This window comes from Bombina bombina, chromosome 3, assembly GCF_027579735.1.
Source record: "Bombina bombina isolate aBomBom1 chromosome 3, aBomBom1.pri, whole genome shotgun sequence".
Lineage (NCBI taxonomy): Eukaryota > Metazoa > Chordata > Amphibia > Anura > Bombinatoridae > Bombina > Bombina bombina.
Genome location: NC_069501.1, coordinates 289628492 through 289655183, shown reverse-complemented (window position 1 = coordinate 289655183; position 26692 = coordinate 289628492).

The following is a 26692-nucleotide window of genomic DNA, read 5'->3' as shown; positions in this document are numbered from 1 at the left end:
AAAGGTGGAAACACATAAGCCAGGTTGAACGATCAAGGTACTGCTAGCGCATCTATCAGTACAGCCTGTGGATCCCTTGACCTGAACCCGTAGCAAGGAAGTTTGGCTCAGATCCAATTCCGGTTTGCCCCATTGATGAATCAATTATGCAAATAGTCTGATGACTTAGAAAAACCGCCTCCCAGTTCTCTACTCCTGGGATGTAGATTGCTGAAAAATGGCAAGAGTGAATCTCTGCCCATCGGATTATCTTTGATACCTCTATCATTGCAAGAAAATTTCTTGTTACCCCTTGATGATTGATATATGCTACAGTCGTGACATTGTCCGACTGAAATCTTATGAACTTGGTCAGAGCCAGCGGAGGCCACGCCTGAAGCACATTGAAAATTGCTCTCAGTTCCAGAATATTGATTGGCAACTGAGACTGCATTGGTGTCCAGGTTCCCTGAGCCTTCAGGGAATTCCAGACTGCACCCCAGGCCAAGAAGCTGGCGTCCGTTGTCACGATTACCCATGCTGGCCTGCGGAAGCACATTCCCTGAGACAGATGATCCTGTGACAACCACCAAAGAAGAGAGAGTCTCTGGTCTCTTGATCCAGATTTATCTGAAAAGATAAATTCGCATAATCCCCATTCCACTGTCTGAGCATGCATAGTTGCAGTGGCCTAAAATGAAAGTGAGCAAACGGGACAACATCCATCGCTGCTACGATTAATCCAATGACCTCCATACACTGTGCCACTGATGGCCGAGGAATGGACTGAAGAGCTTGGCAAGTATTTAGAATCTTTGATTTTCTGACCTCCGCCAGGAATATTTTCATGTCTATCGAGTCTATTAGAGTTCCTAAGAATGGAACTCTCGTTTGTGGAACAAGTGAACTCTTTCCTATATTCACTTTCCAACCGTGAGTTCTTAGAAAGGACAGCACAATGTCCGTGTGAGATTTGGTCAGATGATAAGTTGACGCCTGAGCCAAAATATCGTCCAGATAGGGCGTTACTGCTATGCCCCGCGGCCTGAGGACCGATAGAAGGGACCCTAGCACCTTTGTGAAGATTCTTGGAGCTGTGGCCAACCCAAAGGGAAGGGCCATGAACTGATGATGCTTTTCCAGAAAGGCAAACCTTAGAAACTGATGATCCTTGTGGATAGGAATGTGAAGATACGCATCCTTTAGGTCCACGGTGGTCGTGTATTGACCCTCCTGGATCATTGGTAGGATTGTTCGTATAGTCTCCATCTTGAACGATGGGACCCTCAGAAATTTGTTCAGGAACTTTAAATCCATAATAGGTCTGAAAGTTCCCTCTTTTTTGGGATCCACGAAAAGGTTTGAGTAAAACCCCTGTCCCTGTTCCAGTTTTGGAACTGGACAAATTATTCCCATGGAATAGAGGTCTTTTACACAATGTAAGAACGCCTCTCTTTTTGTCTAGTCTACAGACAAACGTGAAAGATGAAATCTCCCTCTTGGGGGAAAATTTTTGAATTCAAGTTGACACCCCTGGGTCACAATTTCTAATGCCCAGGGATCCTGCACATCCCTTGCCCAAGTCTGAGCAAAGAGAGAAAGTCTGCCCCCTACTATATCCGGTCCCGGATCGGGGGCTGGCCCTTCATGCTGTTTTTGTAGCAGCAGCTGGCTTTTTGGCTTCTTTACCCTTATTCCAGGTCTGATTAGGTCTCCAGACAGACTTGGACTGAGCAAAATTTCCTTCCTGCCTATTGGTGGAAGGGGATGCAGAGGGTACTGCTCTGAAATTTCGAAAGGAACGAAAATTATTTTGTTTACCCTTCCTAAGAGGCTTATCTTGAGGTAGGGCATGGCCTTTACCTCCAGTAATGTCCGCAATGATTTCCTTCAATTCAGGGCCAAACAGAGTTTTACCCTTGAAAGGAATAGTTAACAGTTTAGACTTTGATGATACATCAGCAGACCACAATTTTAACCATAGTGCTCTGCGCGCCAATATTGCAAAACCTGCATTTTTTGCTGCTAATTTAGTAATCTGAAAAACAGCATCAGTGATAAAAGAATTAGCTAGTTTGAGAGCTTTAATTCTGTCCAAAATGTCGTCTAGGGGCGTCTCTACATTCAGAGACTCTTCAAGGGCGTCAAACCAGAAAGCCGCCGCCGTAGTTACTGGAACAATGCAGGCAGCAGGTTGTAACAAGAAACCCTGGTGAATAAATAATTTCTTTAGAAGACCCTCTAATTTTTTATCCATAGGGTCTTTGAAAGCACAATTATCTTCAATAGGTATAGTTGTACACTTAGCTAGAGTAGATATTGTTCCCTCCACCTTAAGGACCGTTTGCCAAGAGTCCTTAATGGTATCTGATATGGGAAACATTTTCTTAAAATTAGGAGGGGGAGAGAACGGTATACCTGGTCTATCCCATTCCTTTCTAACAATTTCCGAAATTCTTTTGGGAATCGGAAAAACATCAGTGTAAGTAGGAACTTGTAGATATTTATCCATCTTACACAATTTTTCTGGAGGAATTGTAATGGGTTCACAATCATCCAGAGTTGCTAGGACTTCCCTGAGTAACAGACGAAGGTGTTAAAGTTTAAATTTAAAGGACGCTAAGTCCGAATCTGTCTGAGGTAAAATATTCCCTGAATCTGAAATTTCACCCTCAGACAATAATTCCCAAACCCCCAATTCAGAGCATTGTGAGGGTACATCGGAAATAGTTAATAAAGCATCAGAGGGTTCTGTATTTACATTAATACCTGGCCTACTGCGTTAACCCTGCAAACATGGCAGTTTAGAAAATACCTAATTGAGAGTAGTTGACATAACTGTAGCTATATCTTGCAAAGTAAAAGAATTAGACGCACTAGATGTACTAGGTGTCACTTGTGTGGGTGTTAAAAGTTGGGACACTTGAGGAAAAATACATGGCATATCCTGATTCTCTTCAGACTGAGAATCATCCTTAGACACACTTTCATTTCCTAAAATATGTTCCTTACATTGTAAGGCTCTATCAGTACAAGAGGTACACAAAGTAAGGGGGTTCCACAATGGCTTCTAAACATATAGAACAATGAGTTTCCTCAATGTCAGACATGTTGAACAAAGTAGTAATAACCAGAAAGGTGGTAAATAGTTTATTTATAAACAAAAACAATTTTGCAAAAAAAACGAGTACTGTGCCTTTAAGAAATAAAAGCACACAATTTTTTCCCAAATAGGCTTGAAAACGTCTATGAATGTTTAAAAAACCTATGTATGGATATATAAGTTTGCCAAAAATTATTGCATCTACATGCAACGACTGAATTTACTCTCTACAGGAACATTAAATAAAAAAAATTATACAATTTTCTAAATAATGACCCCTGCCCCCAGAGAACTGCCAAATGAATCGACACCAATCCGGATAGTGTAAAACACAGATAGGGCCCAACCGGAGCTAATGTCTGCTGTCTCCTTCAGAGTAAACTGCGCAATTGAGGCGCGAAAATAGGCCCCGCCCACAATGGACGTCGCACTTAGCAATTCAACTACCGCATGGGAAGCGGTTATAAACAGCCAAGTGGTCCCCAAACGTCTTAATAAAATAAAACAAAATTTATGCTTACCTGATAAATTTCTTTCTTTTGCGATGTATCAAGTCCACGGATTCATCCTAACTTGTGGGATATTGTCCTTCCTGACAGGAAGTAGCAAAGAGAGCACCACAGCAGAGCTGTCTATATAGCTCCCACCTTAACTCCACCCCCCAGTCATTCAACCGAAGGCCAAGGAAGAAAAGGAGAAACTATAAGGTTCAGAGGTGACTGAAGTTAACATAAAAAAAATACCATCTGTCTTTAATAGACAGGGCGGGCCGTGGACTCGGTACATCGCAAAAGAAAGAAATTTATCAGCTAAGCATAAATTTTGTTCTCTTTTGCATGATGTACCCAGTCCACGGATTCATCCTAACTTGTGGAATACCAATACCAAAGCTTTAGGATACGGATGAAGGGAGGGACAAGACAGGAACCTAAACGGAAGGCACCACTGCTTGCAAAACCTTTCTTCCAAAAATAGCCTCCGAAGAAGCAAAAGTATCAAATTTATAAAATTTTGAAAAGGTATGAAGCGACGACCAAGTCGCAGCCTTATAAATCCGTTCAACAGAAGCATCACTTTTAAAAACCCATGTGGAAGCTACCGCTCTAGTAGAATGAGCTGGAATCCTTTCAGGAGGCTGCTGTCCAGCAGTCTCATAAGCAAAACGGATGATGCTTTTCAGCCAAAAGGAAAGAGAAGTCGCCGTAGCCTTTTGACCCATACGCTTTCTAGAATAGACAATAAACAAAGAAGATGTTTGACGAAAATCTTTGGTTGCCTGCAAATAAAATTTCAAAGCACGAACCACGTCCAAGTTGTGCAACAGACGTTCCTTCTTACAAGAAGGATTAGGACACAGAGAAGGAACAACAATTTCTTGATTGATATTCCTGTTAGTAACAACCTTAGGTAGGAACCCAGGATTGGTACGCAAAACCCCCTTATCAGCATGGAATACAAGATAAGGACAGTCACATTGTAATGCAGATAGTTCAGAAATTCTTCGAGCTGAAGAGATAGCAACTAGGAACAAAACTTTCCAAGATAAAAGAACTAAATTTAGACTCCATGGCAGAGCAATAGGTTTAAACACAGGTTTAATTCTAACTAAAGCCTGACAAAAAACCCGAACGTCTGGAACATCTGCCAGACGCTTGTGCAACAAAATAGACAGAGCAGATATCTGTCCCTTTAGGGAACTAGCTGATAATCCTTTCTCCAATCCTGAGGGAGGGTATGACCCTTCCCTCCAGTAATGTCTGAAATGATCTCTTTGAATGCAGGCCCGAATAGGGTCTTACCTTTGAAAGGGATGGACAAAAGCTTAGATTTAGATGACACATCAGCTGACCAGGACTTAAGCTATAACGCTCTAAAATGGCAAAACCTGAATTCTTAGCCGCTAATTTAGCAAGATGAAAAGCGGCGTCTGTAATAAAAGAATTAGCCAACTTAAGAGCCTTAATTCTGTCCAAAATATCATCTAGTGGGGTCTCCATCTGAAGAGCCTCTTTTAGAGCCTCAAACCAAAAGGCAGCTGCAGTGGTTACAGGAACAATGCATGCTATAGGTTGAAGAAGAAAACCTTGATGAACAAAAAATTTCTTTAGGAGACCCTCTAATTTTTATCCATAGGATCAATGAAAGCACAACTGTCTTCAATAGGTATAGTTGTACGCTTAGCCAGGGTAGAAATAGCTCCCTCCACCTTAGGGACCGTCTGCCATGAGTCCTTTATGGTGTCAGAAATGGGAAACATTTTCTTAAAAACAGGAGGGGGAGAGAACGGAATACCTGGTTTATCCCACTCCTTAGTAACAATGTCCAAAATCCTCTTAGGGACCGGAAACACATCAGTGTAAACAGGAACCTCTAAATATTAGTCCATTTTACACAATTTCTCTGGAACTATAATAGGGTCACAATCATCCAGAGTAGCTAAAACCTCCCTGAGCAATAAGCGGAGGTGCTCTAGCTTAAATTTAAATGCCGTCATATCTGAATCTGTCTGAGAGAACATCTTTCCTGAATCAGAAATCTCTCATCCCTACTTCAGAACATTGTGAGGGAATATCGGATACGGCTACTAAAGCGTCAGAAGGCTCAGCATTTGTTCTTAACCCAGAGCTACTGCGCTTCCCTTGCAACCCAGGCAGCTTAGATAAAACCTTTGTGAGGGTAGTATTCATAACTGAGGCCTTATCTTGCAAGGTGAAAATTGGAGTACTTGAAGTACTTGGCATCGCTTGTGCGGGCGTTACTGGTTGTGACACTTGGGGAGAACTAGATGGCAAAACCCGATTTCCTTCTGTCTGAGAATCATCTAATGCCAAACTTTTATAAGTCAAAATATGCTGTTTGCAATTTATAGACATATCAGTAAAAGTGGGACACATTCTAAGAGGGGGTTCCACAATGGCTTCTAAACAAATTGAACAATGAGTTTCCTCAGTGTCAGACATGTTTAACAGACTAGTAACAAAGCAAGCAAGCTTGGAAAACACTTTATTTAATGAAAAAAACACAATTTGCAAAAACTGTACTGTGCCTTTAAGAGAAAAAAAGGCATACACAAACTGCAAAACAGGTTAAAATTGCTTACATTTTCTGAAATTTTAACAGTGTACCCACTAAGCTTTAGAAGGATTGCACCACAAGTTAATAAGCAATAAAACCCCAAATGAAAAAAAACGATTGAAAAATTTCTAAAACCGTTTAAACACCCCTATAAGCACCTTGCCACAGCTCTGCTGGGGCCCTACCTGCCCTTAGGAAGCGATAATATGGGGTTTAAAGCTTCAATTAGCCCCTCAGAAGACTCTCAGGACCTCAGGAGAAGTTGCTTGCTGCTTGTAAATGTAGGCCCCGTCCACCTTACTCGATATTGCTGGGGCCTACAGAAAACTAATAAACCCTGCCTGAAAGCCATGTGGGTTATAAACAACCCCAAAGAACCCTCAAGCAAATTTCCCATAAAACAGAAAACGTTACTCCCAGACACAAAAACGTTTGTCCCAAATTCACATAACAAACTGAGTGCCCACAAAAAAACATAATTTATGTAAGAACTTACCTGATAAATTCATTTCTTTCATGTTAGCAAGAGTCCATGAGCTAGTGACGTATGGGATATACATTCCTACCAGGAGGGGCAAAGTTTTCCAAACCTCAAAATGCCTATAAATACACCCCTCACCACACCCACAATTCAGTTTAACGAATAGCCAAGAAGTGGGGTGATAAAAAAAGGAGCGAAAGCATCAAAATAAGGAATTGGAATAATTGTGCTTTATACAAAAAAAAAAAAAAATAACCACCACAAAAAAAGGGTGGACCTCATGGACTCTTGCTAATATGAAAGAAATGAATTTATCAGGTAAGTTCTTACATAAATTATGTTTTCTTTCATGTAATTAGCAAGAGTCCATGAGCTAGTGACGTATGGGATAATAAATAATAAAGATGTGGAACTTCCACGCAAGAGTCACTAGAGAGGGAGGGATAAAATAAAGACAGCCAATTCCGCTGAAAAATAATCCACAACCCAAAACAAAAGTTTTAATCTTAATAATGAAAAAAACTGAAATTATAGGCAGAAGAATCAAACTGAAACAGCTGCCTGAAGTACTTTTCTACCAAAAACTGCTTCAGAAGAAGAGAAAACATCAAAATGGTAAAATTTAGTAAAAGTATGCAAAGACCACCAAGTTGCTGCTTTGCAAATCTGATCAACAGAAGCTTCATTCCTAAACGCCCAGGAAGTAGAAACTGACCTAGTAGAATGAGCCGTAATCCTTTGAGGCGGGGATTTACACGACTCTACATAAGCATGATGAATCAATGACTTTAACCAAGACGCCAAAGAAATGGCGGAGGCCTTTTGACCTTTCCTGGAACCAGAAAAGATAACAAATAGACTAGAAGTCTTTCTAAAATCTTTAGTAGCTTCAACATAATATTTCAAAGCTCTTACTACATCCAAAGAATGTAAAGATTTCTCCAGAGAATTCTTAGGATTAGGACACAATGAAGGAACAACAATTTCTCTACTAATGTTGTTAGAATTCACAACCTTAGGTAAAAATTGAAATGAAGTCCGCAACACCGCCTTATCCTGATGAAAAATCAGAAAAGGAGATTCACAAGAAAGAGCAGATAACTCAGAAACTCTTCTAGCAGAAGAGATGGCCAAAAGGAACAGAACTTTCCAAGAAAGTAATTTAATATCCAGAGAATGCATAGGTTCAAACGGAGGAGCTTGTAAAGCCCTCAGAACCAAATTAAGACTCCAATGAGGAGAGATTGACTTAATGACAGGTTTGATACGAACCAAAGCCTGTACAAAACAATGAATATCAGGAAGATTAGCAATCTTTCTGTGAAAAAGAACAGAAAGAGCAGAGATTTGTCCTTTCAAGTAACTTGCAGACAAACCTTTATCCAAACCATCCTGAAGAAACTGTAAAATTCTAGGAATTCTAAAAGAATGCCAGGAGAATTTATGAGAAGAACACCAAGAAATGTAAGTGTTCCAGACTCGATAATAAATCTTCCTAGACACAGATTTACGAGCCTGTAACATAGTATTAATTACTGAGTCAGAGAAACCTCTATGACTAAGAATCAAGCGTTCAATTTCCATACCTTCAAATTTAATGATTTGAGATCCTGATGGAAAAAGGGCCTTGAGATAGAAGGTCTGGTCGTAACGGAAGAGTCCAAGGTTGGCAACTGGCCATCCGAATGAGATCCGCATACCAAAACCTGTGAGGCCATGCTGGAGCCACCAGCAGTACAAACGAACGTTACATTAGAATTTTGGAAATCACTCTTGGAAGAAGAACTAGAGGCGGAAAGATATAGGCAGGATGTTAATTCCAAGGAAGCGACAACGCGTCCACTGCCTCTGCCTGAGGATCCCTGGATCTGGACAGATACCTGGGAAGTTTCTTGCTTAGATGAGAGGCCATCAGATCCATTTCTGGAAGTCCCCAGATTTGAACAATCTGAAGAAAAACCTCTGGGTGAAGAGACCATTCGCCCAGATGTAACGTCTGGCGGCTGAGATAGTCCGCTTCCCAATTGTCTACACCTGGGATGTGAACCGCAGAGATTAGACAGGAGCTGGATTCCGCCCATACAAGTATCCGAGATACTTCTTTCATAGCCTGAGGACTGTGAGTCCCACCCTGATGATTGACATATGCCACGGTTGTGACATTGTCTGTCTGAAAACAAATAAACTATTCTCTCTTCAGAAGAGGCCAGAACTGAAGAGCTCTGAAAATCGCACGGAGTTCCAAAATGTTGATTGGTAATCTCGCTTCCTGAGATTCCCAAACCCCCTGCGCTGTCAGAGATCCCCATACAGCTCCCCAACCTGAAAGACTCGCATCTGTTGAGATCACAGTCCAGGTTGGATGAACAAAAGAAGCCCCTTGAACTAAACAATGGTGATCTATCCACCACGTCAGAGAGTGTCGTACATTGGGATTTAAGGATATTAATTGTGATATCTTTGTATAATCCCTGCACCACTGGTTCAGCATACAAAGCTGAAGAGGTCGCATGTGAAAACGAGCAAAGGGGATCGCGTCCGATGCTGCAGTCATGAGACCTAGAATTTCCATGCACAAAGCTACCGAAGGGAATGATTGAGACTGAAGGTTTTGACAAGCTGAAACCAATTTCAGACGTCTCTTCTCTGTTAGAGACAAGGTCATGGACACTGAATCTATTTGAAAACCCAAAAAGGTTACCCTTGTCTGAGGAATCAAGGAACTCTTTGATAAATTGATCCTCCAACCATGTCTTTGAAGAAACGACACAAGTTGATTCGAATGAGATTCTGCAGAATGTGAAGACTGAGCAAGTACCAAGATATCGTCCAAATAAGGAAATACCGCAATACCCTGTTCTCTGATGACAGAGAGAAGAGCACCGAGAACCTTTGAAAAGATCCATGGAGCTGTCGCTAGGCCAAACGGAAGGGCCACAAACTGGTAATGCTTGTCTAGAAAAGAGAATCTCAGAAACTGATAATGAGCTGGATGAATTGGAATATGTAGGTATGCATCCTGTAAATCTATTGTGGACATATAATGCCCTTGCTGAACAAAAGGCAGAATAGTCCTTATAGTTACCATTTTGAATGTTGGTATCCTTACATAACGATTCAATATTTTTAGATCCAGAACTGGTCTGAAGGAATCCTCCTTCTTTGGTACAATGAATAGATTTGAGTAAAACCCCAGACCCTGTTCCAGAACTGGAACTGGCACAATTACTCCAGCCAACTCTAGATCTGCAACACATTTCAGAAACGCCTGAGCCTTCAATGGGTTTATTGGAATGCGAGAGAGAAAAAATCTTCTCACAGGTGGCCTTACCTTGAAACCTATTCTGTACCCTTGTGAAACAATGTTCTGAATCCAAAGACTGTGAATCGAATTGATCCAAATATCTTTGAAAAATCGTAACCTGCCCCCTACCAGCTGTGCTGGAATGAGGGCCGCACCTTCATGTGGACTTGGGAGCTGGCATTGACTTTCTAAAAGGCTTGGATTTATTCCAGACTGGAGAAGGTTTCCAAACGGAAACCGTTCCTTTAGAGGAGGGGTCAGGTTTCTGTTCCTTATTCTGACGAAAGGAACGAAAACGATTAGCAGCCCTGTATTTACCTTTGGATTTTTTGTCCTGAGGCAAAAAGGTTCCTTTCCCCCCCAGTAACAGTTGAAATAATAGAATCCAACTGCGAACCAAATAATTTATTACCTTGGAAAGAAAGAGAAAGCAAAGTTGACTTAGAAGTCATATCTGCATTCCAAGTTTTAAGCCATAAAGCTCTTCTAGCTAAAATAGCTAAAGACATATACCTGACATCAATTCTAATGATATCAAAAATGGCATCACAAATAAAGTTATTAGCATGTTGAAGATGTTTAACAATGCTATGAGTATTATGGTTTGACACTTGTTGCGCGAAAGCCTCCAACCAGAAAGTGGAAGCAGCAGCAACATCAGCTAAAGAAATAGCAGGTCTAAGAAGATTACCTGAACATAAATAAGCTCTCCTTAGAAAGGATTCAAGTTTCCTATCTAAAGGATCCTTAAAGGAAGTACTATCCGCCGTAGGAATAGTAGTACGTTTTGCAAGAGTAGAGATAGCTCCATCGAATTTTGGGATTTTGTCCCAAAACTCTAATCTATCAGATGGCACAGGGTACAATTTCTTAAACCTTTAAGAAGGAGTAAATGAAGTACCCAGATTATTCCATTCCCTAGAAATTACTTCAGAAATAGCATCAGGGACAGGAAAAACTTCTGGAATAACTATATGAGGTTTGAAAACCGAATTTAAACGCTTAGTAGATTTAGTATCAAGAGGACTAGACTCCTCCATATCTAATGCGATTAACACTTCTTTAAGTAAAGAACGAATAAATTCCATTTTAAATAAATATGAAGATTTATCAGTGTCAATGTCTGAGACAGAATCTTCAGAACCAGATAGATCCTCATCAGAAACAGACAAGTCAGAATGATGACGGTCACTTAAAAATTCATCTGAAATATGAGAAGTTTTAAAAGACCTTTTACGTTTACTGGAAGGAGGAATAACAGACAGAGCCTTCCTAATAGATTTAGAAACAAATTCTTTAACATTAACAGGGACATCCTGAGCATTAGATGTTGAGGGAACAACAGGTAATGGAATATTACTAATGGAAATACTATCTGCATTAGCAAGTTTATCATGACATTCATCACAAACTACAGCCGGAGGAACAGTTACCACAAGTTTACAACAAATGCACTTAACTTTGGTAGAACCAGCATCAGGCAGCGTCTTTCCAGAAGTAGATTCTGATCCAGGGTCAAGTTGAGACATCTTGCAATATGTAATAGAAAAAACAACATATAAAGCAAAATGATCAAATTCCTTAAATGACAGTTTCAGGAATGGGAAAAAATGCCAATGAACAAGCCTCTAGCAACCAGAAGCATTGAAAAATGAGACTGAAATAATGTGAAAAAAAGGTGGAGACAAGAGTGACGCCCACATTTTTGGCGCCAAAAATGACGCTCACATCATTGGCGCTAAGTACAACGCCTATATTTTTTGGCGCTAAGTATGACGCCACATCCAATGACGCCAAAAAAAATAACGCCCACATTTTTCCCGCAAAAAAACATCTGAACACAAAAAACTTCAAAAAAATGACGTAACCACGAACAACTTCCGGCGCCAATTAGGGCGCCGGAAATGACAAAATTTTGCGCCAAAAAAGTCTGCGCCAAAAATGACGCAGTATAGTGAAGCATTTTCAGCCCCCCGCGAGCCTAACAGCCCACAAGGAAAAAAAGTCAATTTGAAAAACTTTTAAGGTAAGAAAAAAATAATCATTCATATGCATTATCCCAAATAATGAAACTGACTGTCTGAAATAAGGAATACTGATTACCCTGAATCATGGCAAATATAAGTTTAAACACATATATTTAGAACTTTATAAATAAAGTGCCCAACCATAGCTTAAGAGTGTCATAATAAAATAAGACCTACTTACCCCAAGACACTCATCTACATATAGTAGATAGCCAAACCAGTACTGAAACGAGAATCAGTAGAGGTAATGGTATATAAGAGTATATCGTCGATCTGAAAAGGGAGGTAGGAGAAGAAATCTCTACGACCGATAACAGAAAACCTATGAAATAGATCCCGTAGAAGGAGACCATGGTATTCAAATAGGCAATACTCTCTTCACATCCCTCTGACATCCACTGCACTCTGAGAGGAAAACCGGGCTCCAGCCTGCTGCGAAGCGCATATCAACGAAGAATCTAGCACAAACTTACTTCACCACCTCCACGGGAGGCAAAGTTTGCAAAACTGAATTGTGGGTGTGGTGAGGGGTGTATTTATAGGCATTTTGAGGTTTGGGAAACTTTGCCCCTCCTGGTAGGAATGTATATTCCATACGTCACTAGCTCATGGACTCTTGCTAATTACATGAAAGAAATTAACTCTTTATGCAAGCTAGTAAAAACCTCTGATAACATTAGGATTACTGCTTACCCTTCCCCTAATGGGGACACTGTCAGCCTTTCTGAGTTAACACAGTCTCTGCCGAAAATATGACTGAACATACCTCATTGCTGTATAGCAAGAAACCGTTCCTCACACTGAAGTTGATATATTGAACCACTGAAAAGTGAATAAAATTCACTTCAGCTAGGTGCAGACTACCAACCCCTTGGTTGCGAGGAGACTGCACTAACTACGAGACCCCCAGAGCTTGCTGCAGGTCAGACAAACTGCAGAGATATGAAAGAAACAAGTTCTAAATTATCTGACCTCTGTTGGAAATCTTCTCTTAGAAAGAGAATCTATTTAAGGTCCAGATTCATTTATATTAGAAAAAAAGATTGGATGAGATCTCTTGAAAAAGAGCAGCTCGGAGGAGAGGTGACATCTGAACCAATATATTGTTCAGGAACGTTATAAATAGGGTTGCACCGATACCATTTTTTTTAAGACCGAGTACAAGTACCGATACTTTTTTTCAAATACTCACCGATACCAATTACCGATACTTTATGTCATGACAGTTTACCAAGCACAATACAGACTATTGATTTAAGATTGCTTCTTTATAATTATGAACTGTATCTCAAAAGACAAAACAGTTTTATGTGTTTGTTCTCACAAAGTTTACAGAACATGTTTATAAATAAAAATATTACAATAACATATTAATAACAACAATAAATAACAGCTGCAGCAGCTGGGGCTGGAAAGCTACAATTTAAAGGGGTGATTACTGGATGCAATTGGGTTGTAGGGTGCTTGTATAACTCATCAATCTGACATTTGTATTTAATACAAAGTAATATAATTTAATTCTGAAAATAATATTGGGGAAAGAGTATCCCAGTAATCCTCTTTGAGAAAAATGGGGCATTTGCATTCTACTGACAACAGAAAATAGGGCTGGTCTTCATATTTTTCCAGGGCTGCTTTTTATTCCCAGTCCAGCCCTGGCTAAGGATGTTCCTCAGAGTACAGTATGTTTTGAGCACAACTGTGCAAGAAGAGAACTAGCAGTATAACAAGCAATCTAGCAATTAGAGTAATTTTTCAAAAGCAAATTCTTATTAAGGAACAGAAGAATCTCTGCATGTTCAGCTATAAGTCTGTTTCTGCTATCAGTAAGGACGTTTGACGCTAAGCTGAACAGTCTTTCACTTTTCACACTACTGCATGGGTCAGAAAGATATTTTTGGGCCATTAAATCTCAGTTTTTTTTAACTGCCCAGTACTTCAGGGGTTTGTCTCAATGAGGTACAGTGATCTCTCCCAGGTAGGCTTCCAGCTTTTGGAGCACTGCTCTGACGTACAAAAATACAAATAACAGCAATTTTTATTGGCAGAACAGAAGTGAACAATTTTTAGTTAAGTCTCCACTCCAGCTTAAAATGAAATGGGAACATGCAGTTTGAAAAACGTCACAAGATGGCATATGGGTAGGAATTGGAGGTATCGGTTTAAGTATCGGTGCATTTGCACGAGTACAAGTACTCATGCAAGTACTTGGTATCGGCACCGATACTTAGTATCGGTATCGGTGCAACCCTAGTTATAAACAAACCCCCTGAACTAAAGTAGAATGGATCCTACTGAGGTTGTCAGAAACAGATACTTGAGGTAAAAACCTAGATCCCGTTCTGGGACAGAAACCACCACTCTCAGAAGGAAGGCCCTGAACCAAGTTCAAGGAATACCTCTAATCACACCTGGATAGCAGATACTCTTAGTCGAATCTAAGACTTCCTACCAGGGGCTGTTTTTTCTCTTCTAAGTTTGGTTGTCACCAACAAAACTGGACCTGCAGAAAGAGAAAAACATAATTTATGTAAGAACTTACCTGATAAATTCATTTCTTTCATATTGGCAAGAGTCCATGAGCTAGTGACGTATGGGATATACATTCCTACCAGGAGGGGCAAAGTTTCCCAAACCTCAAAATGCCTATAAATACACCCCTCACCACACCCACAATTCAGTTTAACGAATAGCCAAGAAGTGGGGTGATAAGAAAGGAGCAAAAGCATCAACAAGGAATTGGAATAATTGTGCTTTATACAAAAAAATAACCACCACAAAAAAGGGTGGGTCTCATGGACTCTTGCCAATATGAAAGAAATTAATTTATCAGGTAAGTTCTTACATAAATTATGTTTTCTTTCATGTAATTGGCAAGAGTCCATGAGCTAGTGACGTATGGGATAACAAATACCCAGGATGCGGAACTCAACGCAAGAGTCACTAGAGAGGGAGGGATAAAATAAAGACAGCTAATTCCGCTGAAAAAACAATCCACAACCCAAATCAAAAGTTTTAATCTTTATAATGAAAAAAACTGAAATTATAAGCAGAAGAATCAGACTGAAACAGCTGCCTGAAGTACTTTTCTACCAAAAATTGCTTCTGAAGAAGAAAAAACATCTAAATGGTAGAATTTAGTAAAAGTATGCAAAGAAGACCAAGTTGCTGCTTTGCAAATCTGATCAACCGAAGCTTCATTCTTAAAAGCCCAGGAAGTAGAAACTGACCTAGTAGAATGAGCCGTAATCCTTTGAGGCGGGGATTTACCCGACTCCACATAAGCATGATGAATCAAAAGCTTTAACCAAGACGCCAAAGAAATGGCAGAAGCCTTCTGACCTTTCCTAAAACCAGAAAAGATAACAAATAGACTAGAAGTCTTTCTGAAATCTTAGTAGCTTCAACATAATATTTCAAAACTCTGACCACATCCAAAGAATGTAAGGATCTTTCCAAAGAATTCTTAGGATTTAGGACACAAGGAAGGAACAATAATTCCTCTATTAATGTTGTTAGAATTCACAATCTTGAGGTAAAAATTTAAATAAAGACAGCAAAACCACCTTATCCTGATGAAAAATCAGAAAAGGAGACTCACAAGAAAGAGCAGATAATTCAAAAACTCTTCTAGCAGAAGAGATGGCCAAAAGGAACAATACTTTCCATGAAAGTAATTCAATGTCCAAAGAATGCATATGCTCAAACGGAAGAGCCTGTTAAGCCCTCAGAACCAAATTAAGACTCCAAGGAGGAGAAATTGGCTTAATGACAGGCTTGATACGAACCAAAGCCTGAACAAAACAATGAATATCAGAAAGATTAGCAATTTTTTCTGTGAAACAGCACAGAAAGAGCAGAGATTTGTCCTTTCAAGGAACTTGCAGACAAAACCTTATGAAGAAACTATAAAATCCTAAGAATTCTAAAAGAATGCCAAGAGAAAGTATGAGAAAAGCATCATAAGATGTAAGTCTTCCAAACTCGATAATAAATCTTTCTAGACACAGATTTACGAACCTGCAACATAGTATTAATCACTGAGTCAGAGAAACCTCTATGACTAAGCACTAAGGGTTTTAATTTCCATACCATCAAATTTAATAATTTGATTTCCTGACGGAAAAAACAAATCTTAAGATATAAGGTCTGGCCTAAATGGAAGTGACCAAGGTTGGCAACTGGACATCCGAACAAGAATCATATACCAAAACCTGAGCGGCCATGCTGGAGCCACCAGCAGCACAAACGATTGCTCCATGATGATTTTGAAAAATCACTCTTAAAAACAGAATTTATGCTTACCTGATAAATTACTTTCTCCAACGGTGTGTCCGGTCCACGGCGTCATCCTTACTTGTGGGATATTCTCTTCCCCAACAGGAAATGGCAAAGAGTCCCAGCAAAGCTGGCCATATAGTCCCTCCTAGGCTCCGCCCACCCCAGTCATTCGACCGACGGACAGGAGGAAATATATATAGGAGAAACCATATGGAACCGTGGTGACTGTAGTTAGAGAAAATAATTCATCAGACCTGATTAAAAAACCAGGGCGGGCCGTGGACCGGACACACCGTTGGAGAAAGTAATTTATCAGGTAAGCATAAATTCTGTTTTCTCCAACATTGGTGTGTCCGGTCCACGGCGTCATCCTTACTTGTGGGAACCAATACCAAAGCTTTAGGACACGGATGAAGGGAGGGAGCAAATCAGGTTACCTAAACGGAAGGCACCACAGCTTGCAAAACCTTTCTCCCAAAAATAGCCTCCGAAGAAGCAAAAGTATCAAATTTGTAAAATTTAGCAAAAGTGTGCAGTGAAGACCAAGTCGCTGCCTTACATATCTGGTCAACAGAAGCCTCGTTCTTGAAGGCCCATGTGGAAGCCACAGCTCTAGTGGAGTGAGCTGTAATTCTATCAGGAGGCTGCCGTCCGGCAGTCTCGTAAGCCAATCGGATAACGCTTTTAAGCCAAAAGGAAAGAGAGGTAGAAGTCGCTTTTTGACCTCTCCTTTTACCAGAATAAACGACGAACAAGGAGGATGTTTGTCTGAAATCTTTAGTAGCCTCTAAATAGTACTTTAGAGCACGGACAACGTCCAAATTGTGTAACAAACGTTCCTTCTTTGAAACTGGATTCGGACACAAAGAAGGTACAACTATCTCCTGGTTAATATTTTTGTTAGAAAACAACTTTAGGAAGAAAACCAGGCTTAGTACGCAAAACCACCTTATCTGCATGGAACACCAGATAGGGCGGAGAACACTGCAGAGCAGATAACTCTGAAACTCTTCTAGCAGAAGAAATTGCAACCAAAAACAAAACTTTCCAAGATAGTAACTTAATATCTATGGAATGTAAAGGTTCAAACGGAACCCCTTGAAGAACTGAAAGAACTAGATTTAGACTCCAGGGAGGAGTCAAAGGTCTGTAAACAGGCTTAATCCGAACCAAAGCGTGAACAAATGCTTGAACATCTGGCACAGCTGCCAGTCTTTTGTGTAGTAAGACCGATAAAGCAGAGATCTGTCCCTTTAGAGAACTTGCAGATAATCCTTTCTCCAAACCTTCTTGCAGAAAGGAGAGAATCTTAGGAATTTTTATCTTATTCCATGGAAATCCTTTGGATTCACACCAACAGATATATTTTTTCCATATCTTATGGTAAATTTTTCTAGTTACAGGTTTTCTGGCCTGAACCAGAGTATCTATAACAGAATCTGAAAACCCACGCTTTGATAAAATCAAGCGTTCAATCTCCAAGCCGTCAGTTGGAGGGAGACCAGATTTGGATGTTCGAATGGACCCTGAACAAGAAGGTCCTGTCTCAAAGGTAGCTTCCATGGTGGAGCCGATGACATATTCACCAGGTCTGCATACCAAGTCCTGCGTGGCCACGCCGGAGCTATCAAGATCACCGACGCCCTCTCCTGATTGATCCTGGCTACTAGCCTGGGAATGAGAGGAAACGGTGGGAATACATAAGCTAGGTTGAAGGTCCAAGGTGCTACTAGTGCATCTACTAGAGTCGCCTTGGGATCCCTGGATCTGGACCCGTAGCAAGGGACCTTGAAGTTCTGACGAGACGCCATCAGATCCATGTCTGGAATGCCCCATAATTGAGTTATTTGGGCAAAGATTTCCGGATGGAGTTCCCACTCCCCCGGATGGAATGTCTGACGACTCAGAAAATCCGCTTCCCAATTTTCCACTCCTGGGATGTGGATCGCAGACAAGTGGCAGGAGTGATCCTCCGCCTATTGAATTATTTTGGTCACTTCTTTCATCGCCAGGGAACTCTTTGTTCCCCCCTGATGATTGATATATGCAACAGTCGTCATGTTGTCTGATTGAAACCTTATGAATTTAGCCTTCGCTAGTTGAGGCCAAGCTCTGAGAGCATTGAATATCGCTCTCAGTTCCAGAATGTTTATCGGGAGAAGAGACTCTTCCCGAGACCATAGTCCCTGAGCTTTCAGGGATTCCCAGACCGCGCCCCAGCCCACCAGACTGGCGTCGGTCGTGACAATGACCCACTCTGGTCTGCGGAAGCTCATTCCCTGGGATAGATTGTCCAGGGTCAGCCACCAACGGAGTGAATCTGTGGTCTTTTGATCTACTTGAATCATTGGAGACAAGTCTGTATAATCCCCATTCCACTGTTTGAGCATGCACAGTTGTAATGGTCAGATGAATTCGTGCAAAAGGGACTATGTCCATTGTTGCAACCATCAATCCTACTACTTCCATGCACTGCGCTATGGAAGGACGAGGAACAGAATGAAGCATTTGACAAGAGCTTAGAAGTTTTGATTTTCTGACCTCTGTCAGAAAAATCCTCATTTCTAAGGAATCTATTATTGTTCCCAAGAAGGGAACTCTTGTTGACGGGGACAGAGAACTCTTTTCTTTGTTCACCTTCCATCCGTGAGAACTGAGAAAGGCTAGAACGCTCTCCGTGTGAGCCTTTGCTTTTGACAGAGACGACGCTTGTATTAGAATGTCGTCCAAGTAAGGTACTACTGCAATGCCCCTTGGTCTTAGAACCGCTAGAAGGGACCCTAGCACCTTTGTGAAAATCCTTGGAGCAGTGGCCAACCCGAATGGGAGGGCCACAAACTGGTAATGCTTGTCCAGAAAAGCGAACCTTAGGAACTGATGATGTTCCTTGTGGATAGGAATGCGTAGGTACGCATCCTTTAGATCCACGGTAGTCATAAATTGACTTTCCTGGATGGTGGGTAGAATCGTTCGAATAGTTTCCATCTTGAACGATGGTACCCTGAGAAATTTGTTTAGGATCTTCAAATCCAAAATTGGTCTGAACGTTCCCTCTTTTTTGGGAACTACGAACAGATTGGAATAAAATCCCATTCCTTGTTCCTTTATTGGAACTGGGTGTATCACTCCTATCTTTAACAGGTCTTCTACACAATGTAAGAATGCCTGTCTCTTTATTTGGTTTGAGGATAAGTGAGACCTGTGGAACCTTCCCCTTGGGGGTAGTTCCTTGAATTCCAGGAGATAACCTTGAGAAACTATTTCTAGCGCCCAAGGATCCTGAATATCTCTTGCCCAAGCCTGAGCAAAGAGAGAGAGAGTCTGCCCCCCACTCGATCCGGTCCCGGATCGGGGGCTACTCCTTCATGCTGTTTTGTTAGCAGTGGCAGGCTTCTTGGCCTGCTTACCCTTGTTCCAGCCTTGCATTGGTTTCCAGGCTGGTTTGGGTTGTGAGGTATTACCCTCTTGCTTAGAGGATGCAGAATTAGAGGCCGGTCCGTTCCTGAAATTGCGAAAAGGACGAAAATTAGGCTTATTTTTAGCCTTAAAAGACCTATCCTGTGGAAGGGCGTGGCCCTTTCCCCCAGTGATGTCTGAAATAATCTCTTTCAATTCTGGTCCAAATAAAGTTTTACCCTTGAAAGGGATGTTAAGCAATTTTTTCTTGGATGACACATCCGCTGACCAAGACTTTCGCCGCTAGTCTAGCTAATTGCAAAGCGGCATCTAAAATAAAAGAGTTAGCCAATTTAAGTGCGTTAACTCTGTCCATAACCTCCTCATATGGAGTTTCTCTACTGAGCGACGTTTCTAGTTCCTCGAACCAGAACCACGCTGCCGTAGTGACAGGAACAATGCATGAAATTGGTTGTAGAAGGTAGCCTTGCTGTACAAAAATCTTTTTAAGCAAACCTAATTTTTTATCCATAGGATCTTTGAAAGCACAACTATCTTCAATAGGAATAGTAGTGCGTTTGTTTAGAGTAGAAACTGCCCCCTCGACCTTGGGGACTGTCTGCCATAAGTCCTTTCTGGGGTCGACCATAGGAAATAATTTCTTAAATATAGGGGGGGGGAACAAAAGGTATGCCGGGCTTTTCCCACTCCTTATTTACTATGTCCGCCACCCGCTTGGGTATAGGAAAAGCGTCGGGGGGCACCGGAACCTCTAGGAACTTGTCCATCTTGCATAATTTCTCTGGAATGACCAAGTTGTCACAATCATCCAGAGTAGATAACACCTCCTTAAGCAGTGCGCGGAGATGTTCTAATTTAAATTTAAATGTCACAACATCAGGTTCAGCTTGATGAGAAATTTTTCCTGAATCTGAGATTTCTCCATCAGACAAAACCTCCCTCATTGCCCCTTCAGATTGGTGTGAGGGTATGACAGAACAATTATCATCAGCGCCCTCTTGCTCTTCAGTGTTTAAAACAGAGCAATCGCGCTTTCTCTGATAAGTAGGCATTTTGGATAAAAGATTTGCTATGGAGTTATCCATTACAGCTGTTAATTGTTGCATGGTAATAAGTATTGGCGCACTAGATGTACTAGGGGCCTCCTGCGTGGGCAAAACTGGTGTAGACACAGTAGGAGATGATGTAGTATTATGTTTACTCCCCTCATCTGAGGAATCATCTTGGGCAATATCATTATCTGTGGCAGTACTGTCCTTACTTTGTTTGGACGCTATGGCACAATTATCACATAAATTTAAATGGGGAGACACATTGGCTTTCATACATATAGAACATAGCTTATCTGAAGGTACAGACATGTTAAACAGGCTTAAACTTTTCAACAAAGCACAAAAAACGTTTTAAAATAAAACCGTTACTGTCTCTTTAAATTTCAAACAGAAAACACTTTATTACTGAATATGTGAAAAAGTATGAAGGAATTGTTCAAAAATTACCAAAATTTAACCACAGTGTCTTAAAGCATTAAAAAGTATTGCACACCAAATTTCAGAGCTTTAACCCTTAAAATAACGGAACCGGAGCCATTTTAAAATTTAACCCCTATACAGTCCCAGCTATAGTCTTTGCTGAGACCCAACCAAGCCCAGAGGGGAATACGATACCAAATGACGCCTTCTAGAAGCTTTTTTTTTAGTGATTCTTAGATCCTCACACATGAATCTGCATGCCCTGCTCTCAAAAACAACTGTGCAGTAATGGCGCGAAAATGAGGCTCAGTCTATAACTAGAAAGGCCCCCTGACTGAAAAAGGTGTCCAACACAGTGCCTGCCGTTTTATAAACGTTCCCCAAGATTATAAAAGCCTAAATCTGAATAATATGCCCAAATAAAGCAATCGATTTAGCCCATAAAAATGTCTACCAGTTTTTTAGCCCTTATTAAGCCCTTTATTCTGTATGTTTGACTAAGAAAATGGCTTACCGGTCCCCATGAGGGGAAATGACAGCCTTCCAGCATTACACAGTCTTGTTAGAAATATGGCTAGTCATACCTTAAGCAGAAAAGTCTGCTAACTGTTTCCCCCAACTGAAGTTACTTCATCTCAACAGTCCTATGTGGAAACAGCAATCGATTTTAGTTACTGTCTGCTAAAATCATCTTCCTCTTACAAACAGAAATCTTCATCCTTTTCTGTTTCAGAGTAAATAGTACATACCAGCACTATTTTAAAATAACAAACACTTGATAGAAGAATAAATACTACATTAAAACACCAAAAAACTCTTAACCATCTCTGTGGAGATGTTGCCTGTGCAACGGCAAAGAGAATGACTGGGGTGGGCGGAGCCTAGGAGGGACTATATGGCCAGCTTTGCTGGGACTCTCTGCCATTTCCTGTTGGGGAAGAGAATATCCCACAAGTAAGGATGACGCCGTGGACCGGACACACCAATGTTGGAGAAAAGAAGAACCCGAAGGAGCAAAAAATATATGCACATTGATAACAGATCCCCGGACCTGAAGTTTTCTTGTTTAGATGAGATGCCATCAGAACTTTTACTGGAAACCCTCACATCAGAACAATTTGAAAAAACACATCTGGGTAAAGAGACCATTCTCCCGGATATAAAGCTTGATTGACAGAGATAATCCGCTTCCCAATTGTCTAAACCTGGGATATGGACCGCAGAAATTAGACAGGAGCTGGATTTAGCCCAAGCAAGTATCCAAGATACTTCTTTCACAGCCTAAGGACTGAGAGTCCCACCCTGATGATTGACATACGCCACAGTTATGACATTGTCTGTCTGAAAAACAATAACGTCTCTCTCTTCAAAAAGAAGCAAAAATTGACGAACTCTGAGAATGCACGGAGTTCCAAAATATTGAATGGTAATCTCGCCTCCTAAGATTTCCAAACCCCTTGTGCTGACAGAGATCCCCAGACAGCCTCCCAACCTGAAAGACTCACATCTGTAGTGATCAAGGTACAGGTTGGATGAATCGAAGAGACCAGTAGAACTATATGATGGTGATCTAACGACCAAGTCAAAGATAGTTGAACATTGGAATTCAAATATATTAAAAATGATATCCTAGAATCCCTGCACCATTAATTCAGCATAAAAAACTGGAAAGGTTTCATATGAAAATGAGCAAAGGGAATTGAATCCAATGCTGCAGCCATGAGACCTTAAACTTCCATGCATATAGCTACTGAAGGAAATAATAGAGACTGAAGGTTCCAACAAACTAAACCCAATATAATTGACCAAGGATCTTTTGATAAAAAGATCCTCCAACCATGTCTTAGAAGAAACAACAAAAGTTGAATCGCATGAGATTCTGCAGAACGAAAAGACTGAGCCAGTACCACGAGATCGTCCAAATAAGGAAACACTGAGAACCTTGAAAAGATTCTCAGAGCTGTCGCTAGACCAGAAGGAAAAGCAACAAATTGGTAATGCTTGTCCAAAAAAGAGAATCTCAGAAAATTAAAATAATCTGAATGAAAACAGAAGAAGATATGCATCTATTGTATCAATTGTAAACAAATAATGCCCTTACTGACCAAAAAGGCAAAATAGACCATATAAACACCATTCTGAAAGAAGGAACTCATATGACAAATCAAAAGATTTTTTATCTTTGGGACAATGAATAGTTTTGAACAAAACCCCAAACCCTGTTCCTGAAATGGAACGGTTATGAATACCCCAGATAACTCCAGGTCTGAGCAGCGCCTTGAGAGCCCTGATACAGGAAAAGTTTTTGGAATATCTTGCAATATGTAATAGAAAAACAACATATAAAGCAAAATTATCAAATTCCTTAAATGACAGTTTCAGGAATGGGAAAAATGCAAACAGAACAAGCCTCTAGAAACCAGAAGCAACTAAAAAGTGAGACTTAAATAATGTAAAAAAACTGGCGCCAAGTATGACGCCCGCATATTTTTTGGCGCCAAAAACGTCTGTAATAAACACGAGAGTCAAAAATGACTCAACTACATGAAAACTTCCGGCGTCAACTACGACGCCAGAAATGACGTCATTGACGTCAGACAAACGTCAATCTCGCGCCAAAAGTCTCGCGCCAAAAGTCTCGCGCCAAAAATGACGCAATAAATTCTAGAATTTTTTGCACCTGCAAGCCTAACAGCCCGCAATTTAAAGGAAAAAAGTCAATTGAAAATTTTAGGTAAGAAAAATATTTCATTCATATGCATTTTCCCAAAAAATGAAACTGACAGTCTGAAAGATGGAAAATAAACTGACCTGAATCATGGCAAATATAAGTATAAAACATATATTTAGAACTTTACATATAAAGTGCCAAACCATAGCTGAGAGTGTCATAAATAAAATAAGACTTACTTACCCAAAGACACTCATCTACATAAAGTAGATAGCCAAACCAGTACTGAAACGAGAATCAGTAGAGGTAATGGTATATAAGAGTATATCGTCGATCTGAAAAGGGAGGTAAGAGAAGAAATCTCTACGACCGATAACAGAGAACCTATGAAATAGATCCCCTAGAGGAAGACCATGGTATTCAAATAGGCAATACTCTCTTCACATCCTTCTGACATTCACTGCACTCTGAGAGGAAAACCGGGCTTCAGCCTGCTGTGAAGCGCATATCAACGTAGAAATCTAGCACAAACTTACTTCACCACCTCCATGGGAGGCAAAGTTTGTAAAAACTGAATTGTGGGTGTGGTGAGGGGTGTATTTATAGGCATTTTGAGGTTTGGGAAACTTTGCCCCTCCTGGTAGGAATGTATATCCCATACGTCACTAGCTCATGGACTCTTGCCAATTACATGAAAGAAAAGGAGAGCATTCCTTTAATCCTACTCTCTTGACGAGTGGAAGAAACCCTATTTCACCCGTAAGTCAGAGGATAATTCAGCCAGACCGAGTCCAAACAAGGTCTCATCCTTGAAGGGAACGCCGAAAGTGTGGATCTAGCGACACCGAAAAATTTAATCTTAAGCCTAGCGCACCTGGGATTCCCAGGCGGTCTCCCATTAAGGATTTGACCAAGCCTGGCCCTGTTTAATTTCCGAGTTCAGATGGAATCGGGTTCAAGGTAGTGTGGCGGTAGACAAACTGCAGGACTAAAAAGCCTAGGCTGTACCACTAAGGTCTAGATTAGGCTACTCGACTCCAAAATACTGGCCACAACACCCAGCGGCCTAGTCCAGCAAGTCTAATAAGACAGGGCATTACTCAAACTGAACAATTGGCCTATTTAATGGACATCCAGCGCTAGTCGCTGGATTTAACCAGTAACCTTTGATTTGCAAGACTACAAGGTTACATTAGCTTTCCTGCTTCATGTCCATGGATCCATGAAGGAACAGCTGCCCTCCATAGAGATCTCAATTCTCTGAACCATAGTAGAACAACTCTCATCTTCTAGGGTACCGTGCCGAAAAATGGAGTCCTGTAAAAGGACAGGAAGAAAAGTATCCCTAGGGTGTCCTATTTCTGGTAAAATATCCTTAGGATCTAGAAGAAAAAGTTCACCAAACTTTCAAAGGTTGACACAGAGACATCTATGTCGTCCAAGTAGCCCAAACCTCCTTTAACAATACACGATGTGTGCAAGCATACATCTGAAAGAGAACACTTCAGCATCAGATGAAGGAATTATACTGTCTGAATCTGAGACTTTACTCATAGAAACTACTGGTGAATTCTCCTCACCAGACTTAGGAGATTGAGAAATCTGTGTAGCAGAATAGGGAGCAGAAACCTTACTATCTGAATTTCCAATAGTCCTCCTGCGTTTTCCCTGTAGGGTAGGAAAAACAGATAAAACCAAATACTGCAGAGGATACCAGGGTTGAAAAATCTGTACGCAAATACACTCTTCCAAGAGTTTGAGAGGAATCGCAGGGCAATGCATGTGACGCCATAAAGGCTTGGGACGTTAGGGAGAAGCTGTGGCATTGCCTACACAACATCACCTAAGAGACATAGGGTACAGTGGGCAAAAACTTATCTCTACCTGAGAAAGTTAGCTAGGTAACCAATACAAATAGCACTTATCTCTACCTGAGAAATTTAGCTAGAAATCAGCACACAAAAAAGGCATATAGCCCACAGTCTGTGCCTCTCTAAAGTCACAGCACCTCACGTTCTTAATGCATGATTTACCTCAGGATTAACCTTAGATTAAATGAAAAACTTTATTCAAACAGAATCTCTTATTAGGGCTTTCCTTAACACTAAGCAGAAGTGAAAAAACAGAATTTATGTTTACCTGATAAATTTCTTTCTCCAACGGTGTGTCCGGTCCACGGCTTCATCCATACTTGAGGGATATTCTCTTCCCCTACAGGAAATGGCAAAGAGAGCACCCAGCAAGAGCTGTCCATATAGCTCCCCCTCTGGCTCCGCCCCCCATTCATTCTCTTTGCCGCTCTGAACAAGTAGCATCTCAAAGGAGTGGGAAAAGCCAGGTATACCTTTTGTTCCACCTCCTATATTCAAGAAAATGTTCCCCATTGTTGACCCCAGAAGGGGCGCATGGCAAACGGTTCCTAAGGTTGAGGGGGCAGTGTCAACGTTAGTTAAGCGCACAACTATTCCTATTGAGGACAGTTGCGCTTTTAAAGATCCTATGGATAAAAAATTGGAAGGATTGCTAAAAAAAGATATTTGTTCGGCAAGGTTTCCTGCTTCAACCAATCTCGTGCATTATTCCTGTTACCACGGCAGCGTATTTTTGGTTCGAGGAACTAGAAAATTCGCTCCAAAAAGAGACTCCATATGATGAAGTCATGGACAGAATTCACGCACTAAAGTTGGCTAATTCCTTTATTTTGGATGCCGCTTTCCAATTGGCTAAGTTAGCGGCGAAAAATTCAGGGTTTGCAATAGTGGCGCGCAGAGCGCTTTGGCTAAAATCCTGGTCGGCGGATGGTAAGACCCTTTTCGGGCCGGAATTGAAAGAGATTATTTCAGACATTACTGGTGGAATGGACATGCCCTCCCACAGGATAG